At 42.5% G+C, this 8,298-nt stretch overlaps 1 pseudogene; it reads right to left on the reverse strand.

Moving 5' to 3' along the window:
* Positions 1 to 5,225: 5,225 nt before the first annotated feature.
* LOC115812631 (uncharacterized) lies at positions 5,226 to 7,692 on the reverse strand (annotated as a pseudogene).
* Positions 7,693 to 8,298: the final 606 nt, after the last annotated feature.

The raw sequence follows: 8,298 nt of genomic DNA on the forward strand, positions 1-8,298 counted from the left end.
GGGAAAAGAACTAACGTCACTCCATGCTAATGTTGGGTATCAGTTACATAAGAGATGTGGATGACATTAAATTAGTCACTCACCTCCTTGTAACAGAGTTGTTAAGACAATGTTATGCCAGAATCAGTTGACCCAAATGGGTCTCCAAAGCACTGAAAGTCATTTTTCCAAACAACATACTCCTTCACAGAGTCCCCCTACAAACCTGTCTGTCTTCTGGAACCAACACCTAAAGAAACTCTCCAGTCATCGCAGACCTGCTAATATGTATCATCCTTACTTTTTTAAGCATATATACTGCTCACATTTAGTACAGCTCAACCATGAAGGGTTACTGATTTTTTTTTTTTCCTCGTCAAGTGAAATTGTTTGGTCGTATTGAGCTGTTTTATTTGTGATTGTTGTTGTAAATTCTTGAATTAAGAACGTTTCCTTACATCTTTCTTTCAAATCATAGTGGTGACCTTGAAATGATAAATGGTGTTCTTATTTTCGCTCACTAATCTCAGGGTTGGCTCCTCTCTGAGCAGGGATTTCATTAACAGTGCTGGTGGCAAGATATGTCTTGTGCCTATTTCCAGTAACCTGCACAACATGTCACACAACATTATCTGGTTCTTAACGAGCAACACAACTCATTTTCATAACATCAGAGTACAAAGCTACTTCTAGACAAAGCTACTTCGTTTCAAATTAACATTTAAAAAAAAGTCAGCCTTTTACACCACAAACCATGGAGGTTCACATAACTGTGGGAACTCTAAACAAACAGAAATACAGCCAGATTGAAACTATAAATAGAATGGTATCAAGCCAGGACCGCATTATTTATGTGGTTTTTCATCTTAGCATAATTCATGCCACAGACTGAGCATGGGAGAACTTTAGTCCTCTGACATATTTGACAATCATTTCTGAATAACTGGCATTTGAGGTTGAGGCTAAGATAACAAAAAAAAACAAACAAACCAAAAAAAAAAAAAGGTGTTGGTTAGGTTTGGCTAAGTTCCAAAGCATTCCTTCTTGTCTGGGTCAGGAATGGGCTCCAGGCAGATGAATGAAATGCCACCACAGTGCTCTTTTAGAGGCTCACTTCCATCTAACTCCAGCGCTTCAGTTCAACTGAAAAACTATGCCATGTGATTTCTCTAAACGTCCTCACCGTGCCGTTTCTATAAGGTGATCTGTGTCCACTGTATCTGTTCAAATCAAAGAGATTGCATTATTGGAAACTTTACCTGTGTGGAAATTACCTCAAGTACAATTTGCTATTGTTTAAATATATTCGCTTCATGCTTTTTTTCCCCCCACAATATATATCGCTATAAAGTACACTGGATACGTCACACTACAGTAAGGCCAGCGATTGCCCAGTGGATTTTCTGTGAGAACAAATGACTAAAATACAGCATTCCAATCAAACTTAGCCACAGACAGAACATTCTTATAAAAAATGCGTTGTTGTAAATACATGCACGTCTGCATGAGTATGAAGTAGGGCTACCTGTTTCATATCTTCACTAATGTGCTGGCATCTCCCAGCACTGCTGTGCAACGTCTTACATCCACTTAAAATGCTTTGAAAGAGATTCAGACGATGGATGAGTGACCTGACACATATATTCCCCCACACGGTTCACCTTGTTCTCCATTACCCAGGGGGACTAAACCCACCATACATATTAGGCTGTCCACCTATAAAACAGCTGCTGAGGATTATGTGTGCCTGTAAGGTGACTGAACAGTTTTAAGTATTAAGAGTAGACTTGCTATAATCCATGAATTTCAGCTATTAGTCTCCAGATATTATGTCGTCTATTAGATCATGTAGTTTATTAGTTTGTTTTCCCCCAGAAATTCTGATCTTGGGTCGTTCAAGCTTTTATGGTCTATCCTAAGGTGACTAGATTTCTGGAAAGAAAACCGGGGACATTTACAGTTTGGCGGTCAATATATCATTAAAACATCCAATGTTTTTATCTATGAAGTAAAAAAAGGGGACAGTTTTTTTTTTTTTTACCTTTCCACTTAATTCCACTTACTCTATTAGACTTGTATTTTAGAATAATAAATTGACAGGCTTTGTAACCATTTCTTTACCTTTCCTCCTCTACCTACTTCACTCTTCTTCCCATCCAGTCGTCATCCTCTCCTTCCTCTCCACTCTCCCTACAGGGATTAAAGCAGAAAAAAAATCTTCAGATTTTTCTGGCTTCAAAATAAATCTAGAAAAGAGTGTTTTTCTTCTTTGTCAGAACATCTCCTTTATAGGCCTATTTATGGACTTGGCTCAGGCCTGAGTGAGGCTGACTGGAGAGAGGTTACAGACATTCAGAGACTGTCTAGCCCTTTTTCGCAGGGGAAAATTTGTGTATCTCAGGCTTTGCAAAAGGCTGTTGGGGCTGATGGCCTCAGCCCTGGTGGTGGTCTCAATGGGACGCCTGCACATGAGGGGAATGCAGCATTGGGTGGCTTCTCACAGGTTAGACCCACATCGTCTCTTTGGCCTGCACAACAGCACTAATCCCATGGAGAAGCACGGGCTTCCTGACTCAGGGAGTGCCTATGGGGGTTGATTTGTGCAGAAAGTGGTCACAACAGATGCATCCCTATCGGGGGGGGGGGGGGGGGGCATGTTCGAAGGGAGAGCAGTGAATGGGATCTGGGATCCTCAGATGCCCTCGCCTCATGAAAATTACCTGGAATTGTTGGAAGTTCATCTCTCACTGAAACATTTCCTCCCTTTTCTGAGAGGATATCATGTGTTAGTCCAGACGGACAACACCAAAGTGGTGGCTTATATTATATCAACAGACGGGGGGCTTGAGATCCCTTCAGCTACACGTGCTGGCACACAGACTGATTGTCTGGAGCAGCAAACATTTTCTGTCCCTGAAGGCCACCCATGTGCCGGGGACACTGAACTGTGGAGCAGATCTTCTGTCTAGGGGAAACCCCCTTTATGCAGAATGGAGACTTCACCCAGGCGTTGTGAGTCTGATTTGGGAGCATTACGGGGAGCCATCCGTGGACCTCTTTGCGACACGGGAAAATACTCAGTGCCCTCTGTTTTCCTCCCTTCATGATCAGAATGCACCTCTGGGGGTGGACGCACTGGCCCACCGGTGGCCTCGTGTTCTTTTGTATGCATTTCCCCTGATAGTTGCGATCTCCCTGACCCTAGCCAGGGTGCAGGAGGAGGGTCTGTTGAATATTCTCATAGCTCCTTACTGCCCATCAAAGCACTGGCTGGCAGAGATAACCCAACTTCTTTATCAAGAGCCATGACTTCTGCCAATACACAGGGACCTGCTGTCTCAAGTGCACAGAGAAATGTTTCATTCCCAACCAGAGAGGCTGGCTCTGTGGGCCTGGCCCATGAGTGGTTCAATCTGAGGACCATGGGCCTTCCTCTGGGCATTACTGAGACCATCCAGAATGCCAGGACACCCTCAATGAGGTCCCTTTATGAGAGCAAATAGTCAATTTTTGAGAATTGGTACTCAGACTTACAGGAAGTTCCCTTTCAGTGCTCTTGGGCTGTGACCTTGTCTTTTTACAAGACACAGTGGACAAAGGGAAGGCTTTCTCCACTGTCAAGCTATTTCTGCCTGCCATATCTTTTTTGAGGAGGTGGCTGTGGGTCAACATCCCTTGGTCTGCCCCTTCATGAAAGGTGCACGTCGTAAACTCCCAGCGTCGAAACCACTGGTCCTATCCTGGGACCTTCCCACCGTGTTCGATGCCCTTTCCGTCTCACCTTTTGAACCAATGGAACAGGTGGACTTGAAAATGGTGGCTTTAAAGACAGTCTTGTTGCTGTCTCTTGTTAAACGAGTGGGCAAGATTCATGCTCTTTCAGTACACCAAGCATGTACAAAGTTCTCTTCGAGGAATGTAAGGGTGACCTTACAACCTAACACTGCCTTTATGCCTAAGGTGTTAGGGTCATGTTCCCCGACTGACCTCGTGTCCTTCTATCCAGGAGTCAGTATTTCCCAATGTGAGACACTAAAGGAATGCTATGAAACAGCACAGGTTCTCCGGGTAGCATGAATAAGTGTATCACCAGACCACCCTCCTTGCTCAGTCGTAGCGAGGAAGAGGTGAGCGTTTTTTGAATGACTGGAAGCACAGTGTCAAGCCCTTTCATGAGGAGGGAGTCTCCACACTGCCCTGACACTGACATTCTTAGTTCCAGCCAATCCTGGGTGGCAGAATGCAATATGAGCTTCAGATGAGGTCACGCTGTGGGCATTCCCAATATGAGACACTCACTCATGCTACTCAAAGAACCAGGGGTCACGCAAGTAACCCAAAGTTACCTCCTGGCTTGAAAAGACGTTTGTGGTAATGTTGTGGATTCACTTGACACTGGGCCTTTTTCATGTAAAGATGGCGACTTTCCGGTCTGAGCCAACAGAGGGTGTCTTTAATTCCGGACAGCCATCCTCCCTATTACTTTCTCAAGTATGTTTTAATGGGCAGCTATTTTTTGGTATCATCTACAAATTCATTTTGATCATATGATAATGTGAATACGATGGAGTGTTAGGGCCACATTGAGGGGGAAAAATTTTGGAGATTTTGAGAAATAAGGTTGTGATATTACAACAATAAATTCGTGATATTACAATAATAACTGAGAATAATTCATAATATTACGAGAGTACAGTCATAATTTAATGAGGAAAAAGTTGTAATTTTACAAGAAAAAGTCATAATATTACTAGAATAGTCGTAATTTTATTTAAAAAACATAGTTTTTTAGGAAAGTATTTTACCAGCAACCAACAAATGGGGAGAGGACAGTCAATGGCAGCCTGAGCCTGCTTCTGGCAACTGCTATTTGTCAGCCTGATACTTATGATAATGTGGTGCTGATGTTTGTGAACCCTATACTAAAGTATAACTTCACACAGTGTGCCACATTCCTCATTTTAACCCAGGCAGCAGGCTGCTCTTTCCCTGATATAACACATAGCCTAAAATTACGACTTTATTCTCATTACATTACAACTTTATTCTCGTAATATTATGACTTTATTCTCGAAATCTCAGAATTTCTTCCCCCTCAATGTGGCCCTAATACTCCTTTGTATGTGAAGGACAGATACACAAGAAGCTTTTACAGCACGATATGCCAGCTTGGCTATTGTTTGTCTAAGGTTTCTGTGTGCCTTTTGGGTAGCTAACTTGCTAGTTTAAGACTCCTTACTGCTGCTTTAGTTTAGTCCACAAAGGAATGTGCATTTGTGGGTGGGTTATAGGTGGTGTCGTAGACCTCCTCCTCGGTTGAGGGATGGTTGCTCTACTTTGACGTAGATGACCTCCTTCACACCTCTTTCAAGCCATCTGTCTTCCCTATCCAAAATATGCACCTTGTTGTCCTCGAAGGAGTGTCCCTTGTCCTTCAGTTATCGGTACACCGCTGAGTCTTGACCTGAGGAGCTGGCCTTCCTGTGTTGAGCCATGCAGGCTGTTTTGTTTCCCCGATGTGCAGGTCTGAGCATTCTTCATTGCATTGGATTGAACATACTAGATTGCTTTTCTTGTGTTTGGGTGTGCGGTCTTTCGGATGGACCAGTTTCTGCCTTAGTGTGTTGCTGGGTTCGAAAAACACAGGGATGCGGTGCTTGTTGAAGATCCTCCTGAGTTTCTCAGATACTCCAGACACATATAGGATGACTATGTTGTTTTGTTTATTCTTCTTTTCTCTACTAACTGCAGTATTGTTGTTCTTCCTGGATCTTATGGCTGTTTTCACAAAGGTCCAGTTGGGGTATCCACAGGTTTTAAGTGCATCCTTCAGGTGTTAGTGCTCTGTCTCTCAGGCCTGGACACTTGTTGGCACACAGTCAGCTTGGTGTTGCAGGGTTCAGATAACTCCAAGCTTGTGTTCATGTAGATGGTGAGAGTCGAAGAGTAAGTATTGGTCTGTATGAATGGGTTTCCTGTATACTTCGATATGCACAGCAAAGTCCAAGAAGGCCAATCTGTTGTTCTTGACATCCTCTTGTGTGAACTTCATGTTATGGTTGACAGAGTTGATGTGTTCTGTGAAAGCTTACACGTCCTGGGTTTTAATTTCAACCCATGTGTCATCCAATGTGAGACACCAGTGAACCCAGCATGCAGCCATGCTTTTGTCTGTAAAACCCACTGTTGTACTGGGAATAGCAGGTGTTCAGACAGAGGTCCAGCAGTTCGCATGAAGTTGGTTCTATTCTTGAGGGCATTGTCCTGCAACAGTTGTTTATTTATGGTTTTCGCTGTCTCTATGGCAGGGATGCAAGTGAACAATGAGGTTACATCATAGGACAGCATGGTTTCATCTGGATCCAGTTTTAATCCTTGTTCACAAAGTCCATGGAGTTTTGTGGTGAAGATGTGGTGAAGAGTGTTGACAACCAAAGGAGCTAAGATTGTAGCAACATACTTGCCAATGTTGTAGGTAACTGAGTTGATGGGCCTGAGGGGGGCTCCTTCTTTGTGAATCTTGGGGAGCCCATACATGCATGGGATGGCTTCCCCGATGCAAGCAATGGTATTGTTCACGGTTGATGGTTTCCTCCTTCTGTAGCTGTTGTAGACATTCTATGGCCTTCTTCTTGTAACCACTAGTGGGATCTCGCCTCAGTGTTTCATATGTATTGGTGTCACTGAGTAGTGTGGTAACCTTGGCATGGTAGTCCATAGTGTTGAGGATTACCGTGCATCTTCCTTTGTCGGCTGGTAGGCTGGTGATGTTTTGGTCCTCTCTCAGTGATGTCACAACCTTTCTTTCCTTGGAAGGGGGTGCACGTTGGAGAGGGCTGCCGACACTTTCAACCTGAGCTGTTCCGCTCCCGTTTCTGTTAGGTTGTTTTTCCTTATGGCTGATCCTGTTGCTGTAATGGAGTCAGCTATGGGGAGTTGCTGTGGTGTGATGGCAAAGTTTAATCCTTTGGCAAGGACATCTTTCTCTGGTTGGGTGAGTTCTCTGTCTGACAGGTTCTTCACCCATCTGTTGTATGTATCACTCAGTGTGAAGTCGTCTTTCTGTTGCCTCCAGATAAATATTTCTGTTTTCCCAGAGTTGCTGGCTCGTGACTGTAAGGTTTGGAATTTAAGTGTTTGTCTTTCCTTGCTCCTGGCATGTTGAGATAATTGTGCCTTCTCATTGAAATCTGTGACCTTCTCCAAGACTGCACTGGGCAGATGTGATGTCAGTTTCTGGAGTAAACAGCTTGCGAAGCATTTTAAGACGAACACCCTCAGACAGGTGCAGGAAACAAGAGTGCAGAATAACTTATTGTTTGCATCAGTCTGTTGAAGGAGATGCTTTGGCTAAAATAATATTGAAGAGACGCACAACAGATGGCTATGGTTTGTCACCAAAATTATGTTATCCATTGTATGCACCAATAATCAACAAACGAATGATACGTCCTGTTTGTTTAGTGCTAAATGCCATAGGTAGCTTGATCTAATGTTAGCCATCTCTCTGTAGCACACTGACATTACCTTCGTAACTAAAGATAAAGTGTTCATGGAACAGTTTATATCCACGATCCAGTTTGGATCGTTTTGTTTTGCAATATACAGTATATCCACCATTTCAGCAACTTGTGAGAGCTGGAATATTGGTAGATTTGCCAAAGATCTGGAGAACATCAGAGAGATACCCAAATATTTGCCAAAGGTAGCCATTGTTGAGCCCCTGTTGCTTTCCAATATGGCAGCATGAAAGGCCTGTTGCTGCCTGATTTTGGGCGCTACCCAATTTGCAGCTGAAGTATGAAAGACTGGAAGTCCGGTCTGCAACACGCATGCACGGCAAGAATTCTAATTGATTTGCTTTACCACATTGTATTTTTAGGACACTGGTAATGCCTGAAATCGGGCATACAATCTCATTCAGCTAGAAAATGAGATAAGTTAGAAAATAAGAAAATATAAAATAAGAAAATAAGTAAGGACATATGGAGGGTAATGAATTCTCCATGATCCAATCAGTTAATTGTTCATATCCACTTTGTATGTTTCATTTTATTTTTTTATATTTAACATCACATATGTACATTGTGCTGTTTTATTTCAATGAGAAAAAAAACGAAAGAAACTTAAGTCACTTTCAGCGCATATTCATTGTAAAGTAAGAATGGACAGTTATCATAAATAGAAAACTATATTTATATTAACCATTTACTAACTTACTATTACTATTACTACTTTAATTACTACTCTAATCTATTTTACTATTACTATTACTTTACTATTACTGAAATACGATTTATAATTTACTTTATAGTTTAC

Source organism: Chanos chanos, chromosome 5, assembly GCF_902362185.1.
Source record: "Chanos chanos chromosome 5, fChaCha1.1, whole genome shotgun sequence".
In the NCBI taxonomy this organism is placed as follows: Eukaryota; Metazoa; Chordata; class Actinopteri; order Gonorynchiformes; family Chanidae; genus Chanos; species Chanos chanos.